The sequence below is a fragment of the Lontra canadensis genome, unplaced genomic scaffold (genome assembly GCF_010015895.1).
Source record: "Lontra canadensis isolate GAN:19392208 unplaced genomic scaffold, GSC_riverotter_1.0 scaffold3, whole genome shotgun sequence".
In the NCBI taxonomy this organism is placed as follows: Eukaryota; Metazoa; Chordata; class Mammalia; order Carnivora; family Mustelidae; genus Lontra; species Lontra canadensis.
Window position 1 is genome coordinate 21865775 of NW_022630997.1, and position 24436 is coordinate 21890210.

Genomic DNA, 24436 nt, shown 5'->3' on the forward strand with positions numbered 1-24436 from the left:
TTCTGTTCCCTGTTTGTTCATGACCCCCATAGCAGGTTTCCTGCAAGTCCTAGATACCTGGAATGTTAGTGCTGGAAAGAAACTCAGATCACTTATGGTCAGCCTTCTCATTTTGCAGGAGTGGAAATAGGTTCAGAGAGGTATAGGAACTTGCCCAAGAGCACACAGCTAATCCATGGCAGAGCCAGAACTTAGGTCAGCAATCTTTCAGTTGTGCCATATGGCTGTCCCTGTGTCACCCCGACCTAACTCAGCACTAGTTTTTACTTTGTGTGGCCCTTACTGGCTCTGTGTGCTTCCTTGAAAGTAGAGGCTGGGTCATTCTTTATTTTTTATTATTATCTTTTTAAAAAATTTTATTTGCGAGGGAAGGTGGGAGAAAGAGAGACAGAGCGAGAGCACAAGAGCAGGGAGAGGGAGAAGTAGACTCCCTGCCGAGCAGGAGCCTGACGTAGGGCTTGATCCCAGGACCCTGATACCATGACCTGAGCCAAAGTTAGACACTTAACCAATGGAGCCACCCAGTTGCCCTGAAGCTGGGTCATTCTCCTCATAGTTTCTCCCTATTTCTCACTGCCTCCGTGCCTGGTAAACAAAGGAACCACACCATCTGTGTAGGCAGAGCCATCTCAGGAGACCTTTGTGGCACTAGGCCCACAGGCTCCACACATTCAGATCCGTGTAGCTCCTCCACACACTGGGATGAATTTCTGCTGTTGACAGAGATCTGGGAGATCCCCCCTCCATATACTGCTTTATCCCCATTCATGTAATGGCGGGCATGGCCAGCGATGTGTTCCCGGTAGCTTTGGGAAGCCAGGCTTGGCTTGTGAATGGCTGTGCTGGCAGTCTCTATCCAGCTGGGGTCTAAGCTGGCTATCAGGAGCATCTTTTCTGAAGCTGGGAGGCTGATCTCAGCAGTGACAAAGCACCATGGGGCATTTGCACTGCTGAGCTCACCCTGCTTCTTGCCGCAGGCCACTGTGAATGTCCACGGGCTTTCTCTTCTCTTCGCTGAACAGCTCGCCCAGTTACCCTACATTGTTAGAATTTTATCTTGGTCATCTCAGTTCCTGGGCTGTTTTCATCTAGAGTTCGGGCAACAAATAGCAAAGTTGGAGGACCAGGAGCTGGGGAGGGTGGGGGCGGGGTGCCTGTGCACACATGTGCACGTGCGAATAGGAGCTCTATTTGTGTATGAGAAGGCTCAGTGCTTGTGTGACAGAAGAAGACATGCGGGAGAAGGGAAAGGACAGGGAGGGAGAAGTGTTTACCGGCCAGGGGTTGGGAAGAGTGGGGAGGAGGAGAGGAGTCAACTTGAAGGAATAGTTTCTGTCTGTCTGAGGATGCAAGCAGTAGAGAGGGGGGAGGGGTTTTAAGGATGGTTCCTGGTGCAGTAAGACTTTCTTTCTCTCTCGTTGGCATTCAATAAGAGATGCAATAACATTTTGAATTTTTGTTATGTTTACACTGCAATGTTGGCTGTCATGGCCACCAAGTCACCAAGACTGGGCTACATGGAGACCAGGTTATACTGACATCCCTCTGGTGTGTTCTGTCTGGGGACAGAGGCTGACTGTGAGGCAGGAGAGTGGGAGAGGCAGAGTCTAGAGTGTGGGTGATCCCGGGGGAAGTGGCTGGTGGTGGGGTGTGGTGTGCCAGAGTTAACGTTCAGGTTGTGTTCTCTTCTCTGAACAACTTCTAGATCATTTTCCTGCACTAAAAATAAAGAAATATGCCTGAGTTTTCAGATTCAGTGCTTAATCACTTTGGACCCTGTTTGCAAAAAAAAAAAAAAAAAAAATACAAGACCATTTGGACATAGTGGGGAGCGATGTGGTGATTCATTGAGATTGTATTTTTTCCACAGAGAGGAAATTTGTCCTAAGAAAAAGCAAAAGGTTGAGTTTCTTGGCTATGTTTTACTGACAGAACTCTTCTTGGAGAAGGATATTTAAATTTTTGTCCTCCAAGAAATTGCTCTCTTGAAATGGTTTGAGGTGGAGATGGCTTAGCACACAGGGTTTTTAAATCAAGGGAAGGAGCAGTGCCTAGTGTAGATAAAGAGAGTTCTTTCTACTGTAAGCAGGCCCCTAGGGGTCCAGTTGATGTGTGTGCTCTGCCTGTCCTGCGCGCACGTCCGGTCAGAGGATTCCTGACCACTCCTAAAGGCCCTGGAGGGAACGGGCTTTTGGACCGAGTAGGTCTGTGTGTGAAGGGTCTCTCTCTCCCCTTTCTGGGCTCTGAGGCAGGATAAACGCTTCTGGAGAAGAGCCCCAAGCCTTGGCCTGATGTTGAGAAAGTTCAGGCGTGCAGAGGTGCTTTTGGGAACCAGGCAAGGGCAGAAAGAAGACCTGCTCTGGTTCCTCTCACGGTGCCGGTGGGTGTATTCAGCTGCATAGTTTTTGTTTTTGTTTTAGCTCAACTGCTGAACTATTGGGCACCTGAAAGTTATCTCTCTACATTTTCTGATCCTCTTAAGGGGCCTTATGGGAGAGCAGGAAGTGTCAGCTGCCTTCTGGTGTTTGAAGCAATGTCTAGGGCAGACAGTCATTTCCTACCTAGCTTTGAAAGCTGTCAGGAAGGCATCACTCTGCCGGGGAAAGGCCCTACACGGTTCCTGGCCTGTCCGTGGGCGGCACCTGCTTCGGCCAGCCTGGCCCAGCTCCCTGCGGGAAATCTCCGGGCAGCTCTGATCATGTCGGTCACAGTTCTGTGCTGTGTGTTTCTCAGAGGGACTCCTAGCCCGCAGTCATCAGAATGTTCCATGGTTCTTGTAAGTAATGCACATGCCAAGTGGACTGAGTTGGGGTGTCTGGGGGATGGGACCTTCCAGGTGATTCCTTCGTACCCTCGGGGTAGAGGACCACTGTGCCTTCTGCAGCCATTGTGTAGAAGTGGGCGTTGTGGTTGGTAAATTTGATGCTATGAGATCCTGGGTTCAGATTTTAGGGCCTTAAGGAAGTCAGAGAAGGGAGAGAAGTGTGCAGGTGTTGAGTACCCACTGTTGGGAGGTGACATGTGTTTTTTATTTTACACTCAGCCCAGTGCACTGGGTGTTCCGATGCTGTCAGAATCGGGGGGGAAACTGTCAGAATCGTAACTTGCTTAGGATGGTGCAGTTGAGTTGGTAGGTGGAGAGCGGGCTTGACCAAAGTCTTCATTGATTTTTCCATTATGGCTGGGATCCCCATGCTGGAATGTGGAGTGTCTCCTCGAGCATGGCTGTGAAATAGAAGTATGATATGATCCACACATGTTAAGATTTTCTAGAAGCCACATTGAAAATGTAAAAAGCAAGTGAAATTAATTTTAACTACATATTTTCCTTAACCTAGTATATCTACAATATTTCAGTATTTAATCAGTATAAAAAATGTCAATTAGATATTTTACAGTCCTTATTTCCATGCCAAGTCTTCAAAATCCAATGTGTATGTCACCTCTCAAGTCCCACCAGCCACATTTCAAGGGCTTGGTGGCCATGTGTGACTATTGAGTACCTTACTGGACAGCATAGCTCTGACATCTCTGGACTGGAGAGGTGTGTCTTGCCTTGCTGCCCAGGGTAGCCAGGGGTTTCTAAATTACTGGTTTATAAAGGCCACAAGATGAATCAAGGCTGGATGGTCTGCATGAGTGTCACTGGAAGAGGGGGGTATTGTAGGTCCTCCACTAGGGTCCCAGGTGATTCTTCTGTGTAACCTGATTGGAAACAACTGCACTCAGAGCAGTCACTGGGCAATTTCCCTGGGTTCTGTGGCTTTGCCCCACCCCCTTTTCAGGGACACATGCATTCCAAGCACGTTCTCTGGGGGTGGGGTGGTGGTGTGATGGGAAAGGTGGGGGAATGTATGCCCCGAGGGCCCTTTTCCTCCCTTACTAAATAGAACTTCAGTTTCAATGGAAAAAAAGGACTGCTTATTTATCTGGATGTGATCTTGCATAAGGGGTGGGACCTTCCCTCTCTCGGTGCTGAGAGCGGAATCCTGTGTTCTCAGGAAAGGTAAGATGAAAAGAATAAAAATATTTAGGGGAGAATGGGATACTGTGTATACTTAAGCTGTGTTCCTTTCCAGTGGTTTGGTTTTAAAATTTATTTGCTGACTTACTGGAAGAAATCTGATCCTGAAGAGTTACAGTCCCGGGGTCCAAACCTCAGATGCCTCCGGGGTCCAGCAGGTGACAGGCAACGAAGGGCAGGAGATTCCAGCTCCAATCCTAGGAATCTTCTTCATTTCCACAAAGATTGTGGTCTTTTTTTCTGGAAATACAGGACCCTCTAGGTCTGTCATTTTCTTTCCGTTGAGAGAGAACTATTTCTCTAAGAGAACAATCAGTGTAAGTAAGCATTATGATAAATGGCAGTGACACTCACTTGGTGTTTAGGGAGCTGGATCTGAGAGCCATACCCCTCTAAGGGGGAGTAGCTAGCACCCAGCCCCATCCACTGCTGTCCCTGAGGCCCAGCGTTACCAGAGCTTGTTATTTTAAGGAGAAGGCACACATTTAGAATATCTAAAATGTAATAGCGTGACCTTTTTTTTTTTCTTTTTTAAATTAAGAAATACAATTGAGGGGTGCCTGGATGGTTCAGTTGGTTAAGCATCTGCCATTGGCTCAGGTCATGTTCCCAGGGTCCTGGGATAGAGCGCCCCGCTTCCGGCTTCCTGCTCAGCAGAGAGCCTGCTTCTCCCTCTGCCTGCTGCTCCTCTTGCTTGTGCTCTCTCACTCTCTCTCTGACAAATAAATAAAAGCTTAAAAAAAAAAAAGGAATACAATAGAATTTTGAACAATACAGATTTGAACTACGTGGGTTCACTTAACCCAGATTATTTACAGTACTATAAATGTATTTTTAATTCCTTAACTATCTTCTTAACATTTTCTTTTCTCTAGCTTTACATATAACATAAAATATGTGTTAATTGGTTATGTTATCCATAAGGCTTCTGGTCAACAAGGAGGCTATTAAGTAGTTAAGTTTTGGGGGAGCCAAAAACTACACATGAATTTTTGACTGAGCGGGAGGTAGGTGCCCCTAACCCCTGTGTTAATCGAGGGTCAACTGTAGTTATAGATTCACAGGAAGTTGTTTAAAAAAAAAAAAAAAAGTCCAGGGATTCCTATATGTCCTTCTCCCAGCTTTGGCCAGTGGTAACCCCTTACATAATTACAGTACAGGATCAAAGCCAGGAAGCGGATACTGTTGCCGTCCGCACTCCTCACATGATTTCACTAGTTCAGCGTATGTAGGCACGCATTTGTGTGTCGGCACGCATGTGTATGCTCTGTGGAAGTTTATCAAGGGCAGATTTGTGTAGCCACCTCTACAGAGAAAGTGTCTGGCTTTTCAGCTCTGTAGATGCATCAAAAACTCTTTCAGTCTAAAGCACATGCCAGAGGCCTGGTGTGGCCTTGCTGAGCCTCCAGTTTTCAACCTCTGTTCTAGTCTTGCCCTTTCTCTCTCTTTTAATTCACATACAATTTGTGTAACAGAATTCACTCCTTTAACCTTTTTAAGGTATTTCATTCAGTGTTTTTTAGTATAGTCACCATGTTGTATAACTGTTACCACTACCTAATCCAGAACATTTTCATCACCCCCAAAGAAATCTGTACCCGTTAGCATTCGCTCTGTCCTTCCCTCCCCTTAGTCCCTGGCAACCACATATTTCCATTCTGCCTCGTGGATTTCTCTCTTCTGGACATTTCGTACCAATGGAACCCTGGTACTCTGTGTCCTGGTCTTCTGTGTCTGACTAGCCCTTTCATTTTACATAGAATGAGGTGTGGAGCCAGAGGGGAAAGTGAGGTACCCACTAGTATACTGCTCGTGAGTGGCCAAGACGGGACTTGAACCCAGAACCAATACCTTTCTGCCTCTCACCATTCAGCTGTTTGTTTTGATAATATGAGGATAAAACTACTTGCTTTTAATAAACGTGCTAACAACAGAATGTCTTCTGTTACTTGTGCTGAGTGTTAAGGTTCTTCACTTGATCTTAGCCAAAAGGCCGAGAGGCGATGAGTGTTAAGGTTCTTCAGGGAGTCACTGTGGAAATGAAAACTGTCAAAGAGAAGATAAGATAATTCCGTTGAGTACGCTTTTACTGGGTACTTGTTGTGTACCGGGTTCAGGACCAATGGGGCTGAGTTAGATGGGATCCTGACCATCAAGGGATAGTTCATTGAGGGAAACAAAAGAAAGAATTTCAGGATATTAGGGTGACTATCATGACTGTGGGGTAGAGGGGAAGGGCTTTGAGAGATGGGAGGAAGCTGGCAGGTACTGAGGCAGCAGGAGAGGCCGCAGTAAAGGTTTCAACTTTAGGAACTGTAGGTGCACACATCTGAGCTGTGAGCTGATGAGTGGTGATGGGAATGGAAATGGGGGACCGGGGTATTGGCGACACAGCTGGAAGAGTGGGCTTGGGTCAGAGTCCTGCAGGCCGGCTGTGCATCCACCCCTGTGGATGTCTGAATTTTGCAAGCTCAGGATGGCTGAATGGAAGCAGAGTAGGAAAAGCCAAACATGGGAATTGAGTGTCCAGGGGGATACCCACGTCCAAATAGCTGAAGTAGGGAGTGTGGTAGGCAGTGGTAGAACCAGTATCTAAGGATCAACAAGGCTGAGAAGAATCAAGGCAATGGAAGCCAGGAGACTGTTCCAGAAAGCTGTGCCATGAGGAAGTCATGCTATAGGACATGTTGAGAGGGCTCTCAGCTCTGTTTCCAATGGCCTGCCTCCACCTCCTCGATCACCCGCTTAGCAGTGACTTACTGAGCGCTTGCTTTGTGCCGGGAACTATTATGGTGCTGGGTGTGCAGCCGTGAACAAGTCAGGCAAGATTCCTGCTGCCTGGAGGGAAGCATGGATAAGTAAGGTAATTACAGATTGTGATAGTCCTACTGAGAAAGTAGCCTTTGCTGGTGGGGCTAAGATTAGGCAGTCAGGGCTGGCCTAAGAGGTGATATTGGATCTGAGTTCCCCATGGTGAGAACATCCCAGCCATGGCAAGAGACAGGCAAGGAGCTTCACAGGCAGAGAGAACTGCAAATGCAAAGACCCTAGAGAGAAAGAGCCTCTGGCCATCTGCAGGAGAGTACTCTGGGCTTTGTCGAGACTTTCTTGGGGTGGGGGGGGATGTGCCCAAATCAGAACAGGTATTTTGTGGAGGTATCCTATCTCAGGAGTGGAGGGGGAGCTGGGAAGAATCTTTGTGAGGAAGAAAACCATATTCTAGTGGAAGAAAAGTGATTCATTTAAAGTAGGCGTGCTTTTTTTTTTTTTTTTTTAAAGGGGAGCTAAAAATTATTTTGCTATTTTTCAACTAATTTGATTCTATTTTATGAGCTTTGTGTCGTTGACAGAACTTGGAACTTAGTGCTTCATTCTGCTTCCTACTGAATCTAAAGAAGGTGGGAAGGCTCTAAAAAGTTCCTCCAAACTCACATTCCTCTGCCAATGGGTGTAGAGGGAGGATAGCTGGGCAAGGGGACCAGAGGCGAGACCTGTTTGAGCTACCTTGGCATTAAGCACCTGGGGGTGGTCCCAGTGGGATTTGTTCTGGGAAACAGGGAAGTGCTTTCTGAGCCAAAAAAAAAGGAGTTGATATTAGAAAATCATCTTAAATAGAATAATACACAGTACACAAAAGAAGAGAATTACTTTGATTTGATTCCTTCCCAAGTTGGTCAGCCTCAAGGCCAGTTGGGGATTTTCTCCACATCTAGACTAGCTTTCTGAGCAGAGTTCTTCTGAGCCCACTAAATTGGTGGGCTAGTTAGTGGGTGCCTAGATTTCAGAGGCTAGTGACAGGCCTGAGTAGTTGGGGGATGAGTTGGCTCGATCATCCTTCAGCTGGGAGATAAGAAATTTGAGGTATATCTTGAGGGAACCTGGAGGATTGAAGGCGCTGTATTGGCATACCGTGATCAGCTGGGCACATGACCAAAGACTCCTTAGAAGGTAAACAACGAAAGAGGTGAGCATGAGTTGGTGCATCATGCTATGAAGGAGGAGTACATAGTGCTCTGAAGACCTATAACCCTAGAGACTCTCATCGGACTAGACCTGTTTGGATGGTCTAGATTGGTAGGATTGAAGGTGGCTAATGTGACTTTCACAACGTCTTGCATTGTTCTGTATTCTTGGGGTAGGGTAGAGAGGAGGATGTAAATGAGAGAGGTAATGGTTCCAGGTGTTTGGTGGTTGATTTCTTTTGGAGGAATGGGTCAAAGAAATGTCTTGTTTTAGGCAAGGACATAATGGTACAGCAGGAAACAATGCATTGCCTAGAAATTGGTGACCCCCCAAAGGGGCAGATTAGTATCTTGAGCTTTTACTACATTTCTTTTCCCATCTATACTCTACCAAATTTGCATTATGGCTTAGGTGGAGGACCCTTAGGTTGATGGGGTGTGTAAGAGTGGCCTTCTTCTGGTGAAGGATACTGTGGATTGCTGCTCAGGAAGGCTGACGTTGGTCAGCTGCGAGATTCTGTGGTGCAGGGCTATCTGACGGTCACTTGGTGGCATTTGATGATGTCAGGAAAGAGATCTTTTGGCCCATTCAGGGAACCAGTTTACTCCTGTCTGTCATCTTTGTGGCATACAGCATTTACTTTGCCATTCTTGGCTGGAAATGGCTCAGGCCGTCAGTTAACCACAGAGTGGAAATCTGGAGAGAAGCGCTCAGCTGGTGTGGCAGATTTCTAGGCATTGAATTGATTTTCAGTGTCTTGCTCTTTGGTGGGCAGGAAGGCCTTGGGGCAGAGTACTTTGTGCCTATGAGCTGTTCCTCGAAGGCCACCTTGGTGACTGGATGCTCCCAGACTCTTTGCCCTTCGGGGTGAGGCTGCATAGGTAGGAGGGCTCCGATCTGAGACCGGACAACTCCAGTAATTCATCTGGAGGCAGTGGTGCTGGGTCACACTGTACAGGGACTGAGGCAGAAGGGTCTGCTTTCACCGCCCTGTTGGCCTTCTATATTTATGTGTTCAGAGTAAAACCAGTTAAGTGATGTTTCTCCTAGTCTGATGTAGGGAGTGGCAAACACTAAGAATGCACAACGGCCCCCAGAGCCTAGAACCTTGCATCCTGCCTGGAGGATGCTGAGTTATTGACCTTAAGGAGATTGTTCTGGAGCTCCTGAAGCCTCTGACTGAGAGATGCTTTTTTCCAAGTGGGTAGGAGTCTGGGCATCAGAATACCCTGAACAATGCCTGGGCCTCCAAATCAGAGATTCTGATTTAATGAGTTGGAGGCTCGGGAATTTTTTTTTTTTTAATCTTGGTGACTCTGTCAGCCAGATTTGGGAGCCTGCCCACCAGTGACAGATCCAGGAACCTCTTCCCACTCTTGAGGTGAATGTTGCCTCCTTGTTTGCTCCTCTTGGCCTCAAACCCCGAGCAACACTAACTGTGCCCACATAGTTGGTCTTCACTCCTCTTTATGTCCCTTTCCAAAATGTGTTTTTCGGGGTGCTGCCCCCTGGCTTTGCTTCAGCCTACATTGGAGCTGGTGGCTCATCCCTATGCCATCCCTGAAGAACGGGAGAGCCTCACCTGGGGATTCTGATTGACAGATATTCTGGGACATTTTTTCATAGAACTTCCTGCTTGAGGCTTGACTACATAGTAGATTCTGGCCATAGAAATCCAGGCCCTGAGGTAGATCCAGGATGGTCTCATGACTGGCACAGGACAGAAAAAACTATCAGCTGTCTTCTTAGAACCATGATGGAAGTACTAAAAATATGAGAAGTGTCAGTATTTCTACTTCCACGTTTCTTGGGCCCGGCAGACTCTGGGATAGCTTTGGTGGCCCTGAGGGAGTTCTAGGTGGGCATTGCCAGGAATCAGTGCTGATATGGTGGCACCCTTGATATGGGCACTTGGCAAGATAAATGTTCAAGAGTGTACATGACCTCTCAGCAGATGTTGGGTCAGGTGGCAGGGGCTTTTTTTTTTTTTTTTTTTTTTTAAAGATTTATTTACTTATTTTAGAGAGTGTGAGCAAGGTGGAGGGTGCTGGGGAGGAGGGAGGAGAGAGAAGGTCAAGCAGACTCCTCACGGAGCATGGAGCCTGCCGTGGGGCTTGATCTCACAATCTCGAGGCCATGACCTGAGCTGAAACCAAGAGTTGAACACTTAACCGGCTGAGTCAGCCCAGTGCCTCCAGGCGGCAGGGTGACTTTTACCACTGGCAGGGTGACTTTTGCCACCGGCAAGGTGACACGAAATGTGGATGAGACCAAATTGGAGGGGTTGTTCACTCCTTGCTATGCCCGTGTTGCCGCATGGCCTGTAATTCCTACCTTCTCCTCTGTTCTCCCCCTGCCTGCTGCTCTACTCCCCTCCCTGCTTTAGGATGTCTTCAACGTCTGTCCTTGCTGGGAAGTGTCCGTTCCCCTCGGCTGCACCAGGAGCCCCTGTTCTGTGCTCCTGGAACACCAGTGCCTTCCCAGGTCTTTAGGGTTACCTGTCATGTTAGAACTCTTTGAGTGTCGGATCTTGACGGAGCAGCTTAAGGTCAGGAACTGGATCTGGTTCATTTCTGTGTTTCCATCACCTTGCACACTGCCTGGCATGTAACTGGGTTCAGTAGATATCTGCTGAGTGGTCAGTGAATCCATGCATTCTTCGAGGGGCTGATAGAAATAACTCCTACCGAGATCTAGATCTTGTGGTTGAACATTGTTTATTATAGTCTCGCACCTCCATAGAAGCTTATTTGTAGCCTTGCATTCAAAATGCATATTAAAGAACATTTTTCTAGCATATAAAGAGTATTTCAGACACTTTGGGACATTAAATGAGCACTTTTGAAGGAATAGATGCATGGTATTTATGAGATTTTTTTTTTACTTAAAGGATAAACTTTTTTTTTTTTTTAAGATTTTATTTATTTGAGAGAGAGAGCACTGGAGAAAGAGAGAGAGAGCAAGCCCATGTGGGAGGCAGAGGGAGAGGAGAAGCAGGCTCTCCATTGAGCAGGGAGCCCAATGCAGGGCTCGATCCCAGGACCCTGGGATCATGACCTGAGTCTAGGGCAGATGCTTAATCGACTGAGCCACCCAGGCACCCAAGGATCAACATTCTTGAGAACGTCACATTAGTAATTGAACCCTTAGGGAACCTGTTGGAAATTACCTTCATTTGTCAAAGAATAGAAGAGTATGGCAAGCCTTTCAGTAGAGTGGCTTGGGTACTTCAACTCTATTTCCTTGATTTTAATATTAGCTTTGAAAGACCCATACATACACACCTGTGTATATAAAATATTTTTGTTTTACAGTATAAGATTACCATGTGGTGGGGCAGAGTGGAAGAGTCCTGGATTGGCAGTCAAGATACCTAGGTTCTAGAATTAGCTCTGCTTCTAACTGTGGGAGTAGGCAAGTCAGTTTCCTGCTTATACTTTTATAACATGGACGTGTTGTACTTGTTCAGAGATTTCACATGCCTGCCAGAGTGGGGGTACTAACTTAAGTTGCTGATGTGCTGTACCATTTTTTTTTTTCCTTTCGGAACTTTGCCCCTTTTTCTTTTATGTTCCCACTTTTGTTAGGTAGAGAGAATTACTTCTGTAACACACACACACACACACACACACCAAAAAACCCAACAATACAAGGGCAATGATAACCATAGCTCTCTCTCTGGTGAGACATTAGGAAGTGGTGGGGACTGTGGCATTCTGGAATAGCCAAGCCTGCCTATGAAGGGCAGCTACTTAGCACAGCTGATCATTTTTAGACATAAGTGTGGGCCATGTTGACTGATTTTGTTGTTGTTTTAAGAGAACTTACAAGTCTGGGTTTTTATGTGACCTCTCTGATTTTTTTAAAGTTTTGGCTCAAATTTTCTAAACCTATCCTGCAGATCGATTGTAATACTGCTGTAGGCTAGATGTAACCCACTGGGCTTTCAGTTTGTGATCCCTATTATAGATGATCTCTGAAGCTTCTTTCTGACCAAGGTCCACTGATTCTAATGGGGACCATTTCAACTGGTGAACTAAAGATTCTTGTTCTAGTTGGGGAAGTCAGGGTAAGAAGGGAGTGGGGCTGGAAGAGGAGAATGGGGGCTGCAGCCTAAACAGGCTGCCTGCTGATTGGTGTTTTGGCTGGCCTCCTTGGGGAGAGGCTGCAGAGTGCCTGATTCCCACACATGTCTTGTATGTTTGTCATTGCAGGAGCTGGCATTTGTTGGAAGAGTTTGTGAAACCTTCTCTCTGCCCAGAGCTCAAGACCAATGCATCCCACCACCTTAAACCACTGGTAAATAGGTGCTTTGGTTTTTTTTTTTTTCTTTAGCTTTTCTTTCCTTCCTTCCATCCATCCATCCATTCTTCCTTCCTTCCTTCCTTCTTTCCTTCCTCTGTGAGAGAGAGTGAGTGCAAGCATGTGCAGAAGCAGGGGAGGGGCAGAAGGAGAGGGAGCAAAAAATCTTAAGCAGACTCCACATGTGGTGTGGAGCCTGACACGGGGCTTGGTCCCATGACCCTGAGATCATGGAAATCAAGAGTTGGATATTTAACTGACTGAGCCCCCCAGGCGCCTCTGTTTTATTTCTTCTATTGTAACAAAAGGAAATATTTTTGGTGGAGTGTAGAATGCGATTTTCAGAGAACCACACTGTCCATACTGTTCTGGGAGGAAGAACACTGGGCTGGGCCGAGCCATATCTGGGTTCTGGTACTTACTTGGTTCTGCCACTTTTACTGTGGGAGATCAGGTGAATTGTTTGACCTCTCTGGGCCCCGGACAGAGAAATGAATCCTGCCCTGCCAAAAGAGATTATATACCTGAGAATGCTTCATATGGAATAAAGTGCTGGACAACTATAAAGTAATCCTGTTTAGCTTTCACATGTGGAGCTGGGTAGTTCTAAGCTCACAGATTAAAATGTGAACACACGTATATTGCAAACACAGATTTGAAATGCCTGTTTTCTGAGTCTTCCAGAGTGGTCCTTCAAGCCCTTTGCATTTTCCTTTTCTCCCCTTTTCTACCATGGCTGCAGCTGCCTTTTTCTTGAAATGTTGTATTAACTACATTTCCCAATTACCTTCATTTTTATTTGAGATCAGATCATTTCTGTGAACAAATGTTCTTTTTTCCAAAAGAAACTTAATTGCTCATCACAGCAGGTAAGCGTCTTGCTTCTGCAGCAGTGGAAAGGGGCAGAGATCTGTCCTTTACAGCAGTGTGTCAGTGCTGAACCCAGGACACTCTGGGGCATGGTGTCTAGTGATGTTGAAGGTCTCGCGTGAACTCCTTGAGGGGAAGGACCACCATGAGCCAAGGTTGCAGTAGGACCTGTGTGTCTGGATTCTTACCACTCTTTGTTGAGAAGAGCTGTTTGTTTGCTGACTGGCTGGTCAGCTGTCACATTAAGGACCAGGTGCTCATATGACCCAGGGAGACAAGTCCCAGTGGCATGGCCATGTGGGGAGTGGCTGCGTGCTGGAGGTTGGTGCAGGAAGGACAGGCAGTTTGGACAGGCAGGCAGGCTGGCCCAAGGTTAGAGTCCCAACTCAGGTGTGGGAGGCTGACCAGACACAGCAGTGTCTAAAGGAACACCATGGACATTCATGGTCCCACAACCAGAGTCCCATTTGGTGGGCAAGAAGAGCTCCATGGTGGAGGTCCTCAGAGAAGCAGATGGTCTCAGGTGGGTGGGACACTACCCATTCAAATACATGTTAATGCTTACTGTGTGCCAAGGCATTGTTGCTCTGAGCATTGGAGATTCTGAGGTCTAAAGGCAGACTGTGTCACATGTCTGGAGCTTAGAGTTAACTAGGGTGGCAAATAACGTGAGCTCCATGAGGGCAAAGATCTTCGCTTTCTTGTTCACTGCTATCCCCAGCCCTTAGAAGAGCCCCTCACATGCAAACATGATGGGTGCGCACTAAAAATTATTTTATGAACAAAGTAAATCACTAAATAATTTTGGTAGTAATAAGTGCCATGGGGGAGGGACAAAATGAGGGGCTGGAGGGACTGTTTTTCAAAGAGTGGCCTGAGAAGATTTCTGTGCCTGGGAGAGAGAGGGGGAGAAATTCTGTACAGAGATCAGAATGGAGTGAAGGAATCTCAGGGGAAGTGTGGAAGCAGAGGGAACAGCAAGCAGAAAGAAAAGCTTTGATGTCAGCTGAGCTCGGCATGATGGAGGAACAGGAGGGCAGCCAGTTTGGCTGGCCTTGAGCTGGGAGGTAGGTATGGGGGCAGTGGTATGAAATGAGATCAGTGGCACGTGGGAGCCAGATCTTGGAGGCCATGATAAGAAGAGTGTGATTGGACACCACTGGAGAGTTGGAGCAGAACAGCAATCATCTTTGTGCTTCACAATTATTTTTCTGGGTCTTGAGTAGAGAATAGATTCTGGGGGCAAGAGTAGAATCAGTGTAACTTGAAGGGGTCCAAGCAGGAGATACGGGCGCGACTTGGATTAGGGTGGGGGTTCTAGAATGATGTGAGCTGGTCAAGCTCAGGATATATTTTGAAGGTCGTGCCTGCTGGATTGAGTGGGCAGAAAGAGTCTAGTGTTTTTGGTTGGGTGAATGATGTTGCTGTTTACTGAGATGAGGAACAGAGAGCGGGATGTGTGGTGGGGGACCCTGAGGATACAGTCTGAACATGTTAAATTTGAGGTGTGCATTTGGTATTTTCCTGGAGATCTAGAGTTGGCTAGGCCTGGAGGTGGTATCTTTGAGAGTCATCAGCATGTAGATGGTATTTAAAAGCTATGAGACTGAGATTACTTAGGTAGAGAAAGGAGGACTGAGTCGGACTTGGACAGAGAAAGAGGCAAAGGGTGGATTTTCCAGATAAAATCCCTAAGAAATGAATGAAGACACAGTGTACTAATGAACATGGTATGATTTCATGTCACAAGAATATAAATTATTCAAATGAAATAATGACATAAAAGTAGTAAAACCTCATCTTATATAAAAAAAACTTGTTATAACCAAATTAAGAGAATTAGTTTTAGAATTTCATAATTTTAAATCAGGTCGGCTGAGTGAATTATAAACTGCATTTATGCAATTGGCACATGGCTGTGCCTTTGGCTGGCAAGCAGAAGGTTCCAGCATCTTTTGCCATTAATAGTCTGTAAACTACACTGTTCTTTATCTGTACTGGAACTTCTGCAAGCCATTTTGATGACTAAGTGTAATTCACTGTTAATACATTTCAGGTTTTTCATCCTAAAATCGTACCATCCAAAAGTTCATTATTTATTTTATTTTATTTTTTTTTAGAGAGGGAGGGCCTGCAGAGGAGGGGAGAGAAAGAGTATCTTAAACAGTTGGAGCTCAATGTGGGGCTTGATCTCACAACCCTGAGATCATGACCTAAGCCGACATCAAAAGTCGGACACTTAACTGACTGAGCCACCCAAGTGCCCCAGAAGTTCATTAAATGAAGGCTCTCTAAAGTGACAAACAGTGCATGAAAGCCATTAGTTGTGTAATCAAAGTTAGCTATGATCACGTTCTATGAAAAAGGCCAAACGCCTTTTTTTGGTTTGTAGAACCACAATGTAGGAAATATTTAGAACATCTCTGAAATAATCAAGGATAAATGTTATAAGATAAAAAGCACCAAAAATAGACCATGATGGTTGTGGGAGAGTGATGCATCTCAGGGAGCACCCGTATCCATCAACTGCCCTCGACCGCCGGGAGGAAATCTGTTCTGAATCCTACACATTTTTATTTGTTTGTGGGCTTTGGGCACAAAATGCAGCCATTCCATATTGGTTTTGTCCCTTTCTAAGGGAAATCGCCCCATTGAGCTACCTGCACATTCTCATTGAGTTCCTCTATTTCCATTTTTGCGCTACATGGTGAGTTTCTTCAGTCTTGTTATCTCCAGGCTCCCTAGACATTTTTGCTGCCTTCCTGAAGTCGCCACTCAAAGTTGGCCGGCCACCTCTCTGTCCCCCTAGACTTCATCTCTGACTGCCTTCGAGAGCCTCCCAGCTGAGCCCTCCCCAGAGGCTTTTCAGGATCTTTTCGGAATCCCTTCTTTGAGGACACTGTCACCCCTTCCCCAGGCCTGGTCTTTTCATTCCTTTTGTGGACATGACAAGAGGAAACCTGTGCAGCTGTTGAGGGCAGTGTGATAAGCAACCTTCTGGAGTGTGCTGTTTCAAATTACTTGGGCAATGGGCATCCCTAACTTGCATTTTTGTGTATTTCCAGGCCCTCGTATTTCACTGAAAATATTCTCAGTGGGACTTCTGGGGCATCTACTATGCACTGATTACATAACATTCTCTATCCATAACCAGTGGTTTATGGCAAAGTGGAGGTTTCAGTGGAATGGTATTTGTGATGATTGACACCAACCTGGGTTTAAATTTGTCTTTTATCATAGAGTAGAACTTAAATAAGCTTAAAAAGAATGAAATTTACTGATAACCAGCAGAGGAGGATTTCTCCTCTCTGATTCCTTCTTAGTAAGTGCTTTTAGGGATTAAAAAAACTGAAACAAAACAAAACTGGTACCTTCTCTTGTCCCCAGAGACTGAGTGGTCAGGCATTAAAAAAAAGTGGTGGTATTCTCCTTAAGTTGAAAAGCGAAACAGTGCCTCAGTGCTGGTACACATGTAGACCGTCTCAGGAGAAGGTGCTAGAGAGGAGTAGCATTTTGAGAAGGGCGATGGTATAGGAAGGATGCTTACATTCCATTCTATACCCTTTCATACTTTAGGGGGAAAAAAAAAAAGGTCCAAAGTGGAGTGACTTGTGCTAAGGCCCATGTCCGCAAGCCAAGAATTAATACCTAGCCTACCTCTGTAACCTTCAGCAGTCAATCTGGAATTACCTGGTCAGCACTAGTGAGGAGGGAATCTGCCTGATAGGAACCACCCCCCCACCCCTCCCACCTTCCCTCAAAGGAAGGTGACCTTGCCTGGGACAGTCCACTTTTTGCTAGAATAACTTCTTTGCCCCCCTCCTTCTGCCTTAAAAAGTCTTCCATTTTGTATAGCTCCTCAGAGCTCCTTTCTACTAGATGGGAGGCCACCCAATTCATGACTCAGTGGATAAAACCAGTAAGATCTTTGAATATACTCCATTGTTTTGTTGTTTAACAACTTCTAATTTCTTTTTGTATCATGTTTATGTGTTACCTTTAAAAAGCATGATAAGTATCCCTTTTCGCTCTTAATACATGATCTAGAAATAGAAAGCTTCGAGTTCTTCATTACTTGGTTCTCGGAGTGCTCCTGCTCGATGTGCATTTTGACAGAAGACATTGCCTTCACTTGTTCCCAGGCTCCACGTTCTTCAGCAGGTTGGGACTGGGCTTCTTTAACTTGAATTTCAAATTTTTGCATATCTTTTGCATATATCAGTCAATCTAATTGCTTTCTTTCCTCCTTCCTTCCCTTCTTTCAGAAAGGATTTAAGGCTGTTTCTGGCTGATATTTTATTCTGCAGCTTTAGACAAAATGTGAATTTGAGGTGAGGGGGTGGGCTTGCCACGAGTTGAACCACAAATCATTGCTGTCTCTATCGGACCTCTCTCTGCCGCCCTTTGAAGCAAAGGATTGTCACATTGAGGAATAGGAGATAGAATTTGGAACGAAATGGTGGACGGTTTCTAACCCCAGAGCTCAGTCTAGTTTAAAAGCAGCCCAAACTCATTTTCCTTAAGGATCTCAGCTACTGGAGGGAAATGCTGAAGGTGCAGTTTGTTTGAGTTGTCACCTGTCTGTAAGTGAAGGCTGGAAGTCAGGGTCTCAGACCAAGGCTGCAGGCTCCGGTACTGCTGTGGGGTGTGTGTGCTGTCAAAGGCTGCCTGCGCAGGGGTCACTGTCTAAAAGTAACTCCCTGGGCTGGCTGTATTGGTTTGTGTCACCAACGTTTCATTCGGCCACTTCCCAGCCTGAGTTATCGCGTCCTGCAAAGACATGCTGTTCCTCTCTGGCAGCAGCGACATTTTTGAGGTGTTGGTATTTCTCCAGGAGATTTACACATTTGATTTTGTACTTTTCAAACAGGAAGTTTTATCACATTTGTCGGCCATGTGTAAAAACAAGATATTTTTCTCCTTTTCCATCCAGTGACCACAAATAGAGAATGAGGAACCCCCCCCCTTTTTTTTTTTTAAGATTTTATTTATTTATTTATTTATTTGTCAGAGAGGAAGAGAGAGAGAGACAGCACACAAGCAGGGAGAGAGGCAGGCAGAGGCAGAGAGAGAGAAGCAGGCTCCCTGCTAAGCCAGGAGCCCAACGCGGGACTCGATCCCAGGACCCTGGGGTCATGACCTGAGCCGAAGACAGCAGCTTAACCCACTGAGCCACCCAGGCGTCCCTGAGGAACCCCTTTTGCTTTTCTTTTTCCTCCCTGGTTTGGGGAAGTAAACATTAGCTCGTACTTGTGGCCGTCACAAAAGCGGGGAGCTCATTACCCTATATCTCCCGTGATTACTGAACGTCATGGGAAGAAATCATTCTCATCGCTCCACTGACTAATTTAGAAAAGGCACCATCTGATACCTACCTCCCAGCACAGTGCCCTCATCCCGCAGTCTCCTTATCAACGTGGAGATGACTCACTCTGTTTTCCTCACTCTGAGAGATTTTTCTCTGGTTTGCTGATCATGGCAGTGATTAAATAAAGAATGGTTCCTGCAGAGGTATGCTGGAAAAAATAACCACTTGTGCTTGAACTTGCACAGTTGAACTTCACTATTATAATCAGTGAGGTATTATTTCTTAGATTTTTTGGGAGAGGGTTCAGGAACCCCTTTAAGGTCCATATGCACAAGCCTAGTACGCGTATATAATGTGTTCGCATTTTTTGGTGGTGACGCTCCTCCCCCCAGTTGTCATGACATCTTGCTTAGTCACAAAAACCATTAGCCTGTCCTTATAAAAATGGTTCTGAGTGACAGGTTACCTGCTCTGCACAGCATTTCTGTTGGAGAAAGATTAGGGGAGCTAGCTCTGTTCCAGCAGCCTAACCTCAGTGAAATGTGCAACTGCCAGAATTGTCCCAATGTGGACTCCAAAGCTGGAAATACTCTTTTAATTTTTTTACAAAAAGAGGAAAGAGGTACCTTTACCTTTTTCGCTTTGCGGCAACTAATTTCATGTTTTTCTCAAGTTCCTTTATTCCCTCCTTCTGCCTCCCTGTTCCAGAGAAAAGTTATTGTAGAGGAATACAGGTTTGTTGTTGTTGTTGTTGTTGTTGTTTGCTTTGCCTTTTTTTTTATTGTTGAGAATAACATTTATTATTATTATTTTTTTATAAACATATAATGTATTTTTATCCCCAGGGGTACAGGTCTGTGAATTGCCAGGAATACAGGTTTTTAAAAAAGTATATAGAGATCAGCCTTCATTTTCCAACAAACTTTGTGTTTCTAGGTGTTGCATTTGTTCCCAGAGTTAATTGTGTTTATGGCAGCCTGTCTCTTGTGGCAAGTTGCAAACTAGCTGCCCACAAAATACCAGTTTTAAGGTTTTTTTTTAATTTTTAAGATTTTATTTATTTATTTGACAGAGAGAGATCACAGGTAGATGGAGAGGCAGGCAGAGAGAAGGAGAGAGAGGGAAGCAGGCTCCCTGCCGAGCAGAGAACCCGATGTGGGACTCGATCCCAGGACCCTGAGATCATGACCGGAGCCGAAGGCAGCGGCTTATCCCACTGAGCCACCCAGGCGCCCCCAGTTTTAAGTTTTTTGAAGTAAGTGGCCAGAATTTCAAGTCAGGAGATTTCACATAGTTTGATTTCTAACCCCTCTTGACAGAATATGTTGCAGGATCGAGCCATGTTCTTGCATGGGAGCAGTGTGGAGTAGCGTGAGAACCACCGTTGTCCCCTCCGGGGGTGGCAAGGGGAAGCATTTAGGTCCCAGTTTGCTGTAGTCCCCACACCACCCACTTGTCACTTGCTTGGCCCTCTCAGGGTTTTGGTTTCATAACCCATGACTTAGAGTGTCTGTTTAAAACCTTATCTTGAAAAATCAGGGGATCTTGAGGTCTAGCGAAACATCATTTTGGTATCCTCCTTTATAAATAATGGAAACCAAATTTAAAATGATAGGGAGAAAAATACTTGAAGCAGTGGAATAGTGGAAATAAATATTTTTTTCCTTAAGGAGATCTGTGCATTTTTAAATGAGAGGAAGGAAAGAAAGCGGTAATGTAATTTTTGGAGCATTCTTTACAAATACCAAGTCATTTTATTAGTTTTGAAACATATCATGTACTCTGCATAATATGATTTGCTCATAAAATTACCATATTGGGAACATTTATACAAATCTAATCATATTTTCTTTTAAATATTTCCCTTTTTCCCCCTTCTTTCAAACAGAACTGAACTACTGAACTTGAAGTAGCAGAAAATTTTTTATCGTCCCCCCACCTTTTTACAATAAGACCAAAAACTAAAACTGGATGACAGAAGTCACCATTTTCATGAGACACGGTTCTTAGTCTTCAAGCCCTTCCAAAGTAACTAGTAGGTTACAGGAAAGGAACTTCACAGGAACACGACCAAGCCAGCAAGCCAACCTAAAACTTTAAGAAGCATGTGAATTTAATTGAAACCATCCCATTTTATGAGCTTTGTGATGGGTGGTTTGGGTCTTCTAAGAATGCCTCTTTTCCTGTTAAAATTACTCTTGTAACCTTCTTGTAAACAAAATGCTAGCCAGAATGCAGACTCTGTCCTTCAGTTTCTGGGTTTAAGGCATGAGCCAATCACCGGGGAGCCTGATCTCCTCACCCTGGCCACCCGCAGGCCCTGACCTATCTTAGAACTGCCTCCCCACCCTGGGCTTCATCTGTTTCTTGCATTAAATGAGATCGTATCTGGGTTCCCCTCAAAGGCTAGCTGTCTTGAACTCTCTGTCATATGTCTTATGTCACTCTGAGTCCTGGGCAGGAGTTTTGGGATGCCCTGGTGTGCTGGCCACATAACCAGTTCCATGGAGTCAGAAGAGCTGAGTCTCAGTGGAGAAGGTTCCTCCTATCATCAGGAATTCCTCATGCTTGTGTCTACTCTACAGAGAAGAACTAGGTATAATGAGATTTGTACTTGGTGACCTCATGGCCCAACCCTGCGCTCCCCACCCTGGGAGAGAACTCCCTAGCTCTGCTTCATGGATGGGGCAAAAGTGAACTAGGAAGAGAGATTTTTACTTTGTTGGCATTCTGTAGACTATTTCTGATGCTGGGTGCTCCCAGGTCTATAAGTGGACTCCTCATCACTGGCTGGACGGTCTTCACACTTGAATGGTACAGTCCTGGTCACACTTCTCCTTTATGTTTCTGTGGCACGTCCGACACCAGTTACGTACAGTCTTGTGGCAAAACTGTTGACTTTATAACCAAAAGTGAATGGCAGACAGAGAGGCTTTCACAGAGTAAATAATACATGTTCTATAACGTGATCAACACAGGATGGTGTCCTCGTGGCCGCTGTGGGTGTTTTGTGCTGGGCCCATGTCCGCGGTTGGCTGAGGGTGTGATCCCCCACTTACTTTCCTTGTCTGACATCTTCTAATGGCACTTAGGGCACGGGAAGGGAAATAGATACACATCCATACACATACAATATACCACATACACATTAAATGTATTGTGTTTATATTTTATATTAAATATATTGGCATACTTTAGGAAATCCATTTCAGAAAGAAATGATGCTGCAATGATTTTGTGCTGCTTGGGTTGGCTGTGCATGTTGGAGCCCAGCAGGGACCAGAGTCTAGGCTTGCAAGGGCCTTGGGATGGTTTCAAACGGCTCTTGGCAGATTCTAGGCTGCGTTCTTGCTTCACATGCCCGAAGATACTGTGGATTTTCCAACTCTTTAGATTGTCTCTGCAACGTCAGATTCATTGATCTGTTGACTTGTTTATTCAGTCAACATCGAAGGAGTAGCTAATACTTACGTCATGCCTTTGGCCTGTGGGGTGTATCCACACCCCTTATCCCCCTTAGATGCGCTTGTTTCACAGTCCGGCCAGGTAGTCTGCCTGTCTATAGGCAATAGCCTGCCTTGATCGAAGCCTGTGGTTTTTGTTTCTTAATAAAGTCTTTTTACTCTCTTTTGTACTTGAGAACAGATATACCCACGGCATGGCCTGGGCTATTTGGGAAGGAGCTGGGGATAGGTGGGCAGAAGGGTTGCTACGGGAGCTGGGTTTGCACAGTGATGCCCAGGAACAGAGGAGGTGGGAGTCCTCTCCTGAGCGCGAGTGGGTGGGTGGGAGGCGCTTGTGGCTCTGAGGGAGATGGAAACTATTTGGAACAGCTGCCGTGGGCTGGGCAGCAGGGGCTGAGCAAGAGCTGAGAGCAAAGGCTGCTGGGTGCCTGGGGCGGAAGCTCTCGTGGACAGCAGGTGTGGCCTGGCTGTGTGACTCGGGGGTGAAGGGAGAGGCTGGGGTGGCGGGGACGGGCGGGTAGAGATTGGACGGTTGCTTGATGGTTGACCTAGTGTGGGCATACACTGACCCTGAGAGGGTGGCCACACAGGGAGCTGTTGAGGTGGACAGTAGGGACGTTGAGGGGGCCTGGAGATGTTAGGCGGCAGCTCTTCTTAGCATGGCTTATAAGGCCCTTTAGCTCTGAACTCCTCCCGCTGTGCACTCCCCGTTGGCCCATTCCTGTGTGCTTTTATACATATTATTCCCTTCTCCAAATTCTTCCCTCCTCCAAGCTCTGGCCCAGGCAGCACTGCTGGGAGACTGTTCCTGCTTGCACTCTGCTCCGTTCTCTGCTGGGTCAACTGACCCTGCGCCCCGTCCTCATGTGTCTCCCGTGGCACCGCAGACACTTGTTTACAGGCTGCTGGCATCTGTGGATCGTTGGGCGCATTGAGTGCACGGCCATCCTCGTCCCTAGGCGTACAGAACGTGTTCAGTAAATGTTTGCTGAATGGAGGCCTAACTGCTGTGTTGCAATATTAGTTTATAACAGAATATTAGGTCTGGAAGAAAACTACGAGATCAGCTGGCCCCAAAAGAACTATTCTATTTTTTTTTCTATTTATTTCTATTCTTTTTTTTTTAAGATTTTATTTATTTATTTGACAGAGAGAGATTACAAGTAGACAGAGAGGCAGGCAGAGAGAGAAGAAGGGAAGCAGACTCCCCACTGAGCAGAGCGCCCGATGCGGGGCTCCATCCCAGGACCCTGGGATCATGACCTGAGCCGAAGGCAGAGGTTTTAACCCACTGAGCCACCCAGGCACCCCAAAAAGAACTATTCTTTTTGTTGTTCATGGAGAACTGAAACTCAGAGAGGTTGAGGACCTGACCCGATGTCACGCAGCATGCTCAAGGCAGAGCTAGGACTTCCATTCACCTTCTCTGAGTCCAGATGCCACGTTCTTTGCACTAGACCACAACAGCCTCCGACTGTGTCTGCGTGTGACTTGTACGTGTGTGAAGAGGGCGAGCGTCTGCCTCTGCCGAGTGCACGCTTGCCGCCTCGCGTCTCCGTTCGTAGGGGTGTGTTATCTCATTTTTCTCACACAGAGGGAAACCGCGTCCCAACAACCCGAGGCCCTTTTCCTCTGCATTGTGCCAGGTTTACAACAGCCCTTACCTCACTGCTTCCCTTTCCCTTTCCGGGTTCGTCCCAGTTTATCTTTGGTCAGGGTGAGCATCAGCAACGGTTTCTAAGTAAATAGAGGAACTGCAGATTCAGGGTTGGCGCGTCCAGCGCTCAGTGCTTTGGGTGTCCGCCTGTCCCCCCCTTCTGGCTGCTGTCATTGCTACTCCTGTCTCCGAACTGCCCTGATTTAGCATGTGTTCAAGGCTGGTGGCGCGCAATGGAAGTTTCCTTCTTGGAGCAAGCTGAAGAGCGGTCAGAGCCCTGAAAAAGGAAAGCCTTCAGGGAACGAGAGTGGGCACATGCCCGAACCATTCTGTACCAGTAAACAGATCTGTCGGTTTCCAGACCCATCCTTGGAGAACGGCATACATTTGGGGGTGTCTAGAAATGCTGGTTGTGTGTTTTCCATCTCCAAAACTTGCCTCTGAGCTCTTGGATAGTATCCGATGTGTAGAATGTTCTGTCTAGGGTTAAAGTCTCCGGGTGACAGAGGGTGGGGTGTGGCCAGTTCCCTGACCGCCTTTTCACGGATGACGCAGTTTCGAGAGGTTGGTTCCAGTTCCCTGCGGATCCTCTCAACTCCCTGCCCATCAGCCTTGGTCTGAAGTACCGCTGGGTCAGTTATAGAACTAGAAGGTCCACTTGCTGAGTGCTGGGGGGTGGGGTGACAGGTTTGAACCTTGGGGCTCCTCTGTTAATTGACCAAACAGTATATGGCAAAACAAAACAAAACAAAACAAAACAAAACAAAAAAACCCACTTTGGTAAAAATGCTTTAGAGACCAGGGTCTTCAGATTTTCTTTTTTACTTTAGGGAGCTCTGCAACACTGC

General features: G+C 46.2%; 1 protein-coding gene across 48 annotated transcripts in view; it reads left to right on the plus strand.

Moving 5' to 3' along the window:
• SORBS1 (sorbin and SH3 domain containing 1) overlaps positions 1-24436 on the plus strand; it is a 225844-nt gene that overhangs the window by 50083 nt on the left and 151325 nt on the right. For 47 of the 48 annotated variants that reach the window (XM_032883920.1, XM_032883811.1, XM_032883888.1 and 44 more), the window contains one exon: positions 12202-12286. The gene's annotated coding sequence lies outside the window, so the exon portion shown is untranslated. Of the gene's footprint in view, positions 1-12201; positions 12295-24436 lie in introns of those variants that run through there. The other variant, XM_032883820.1, reaches the window with a different exon arrangement.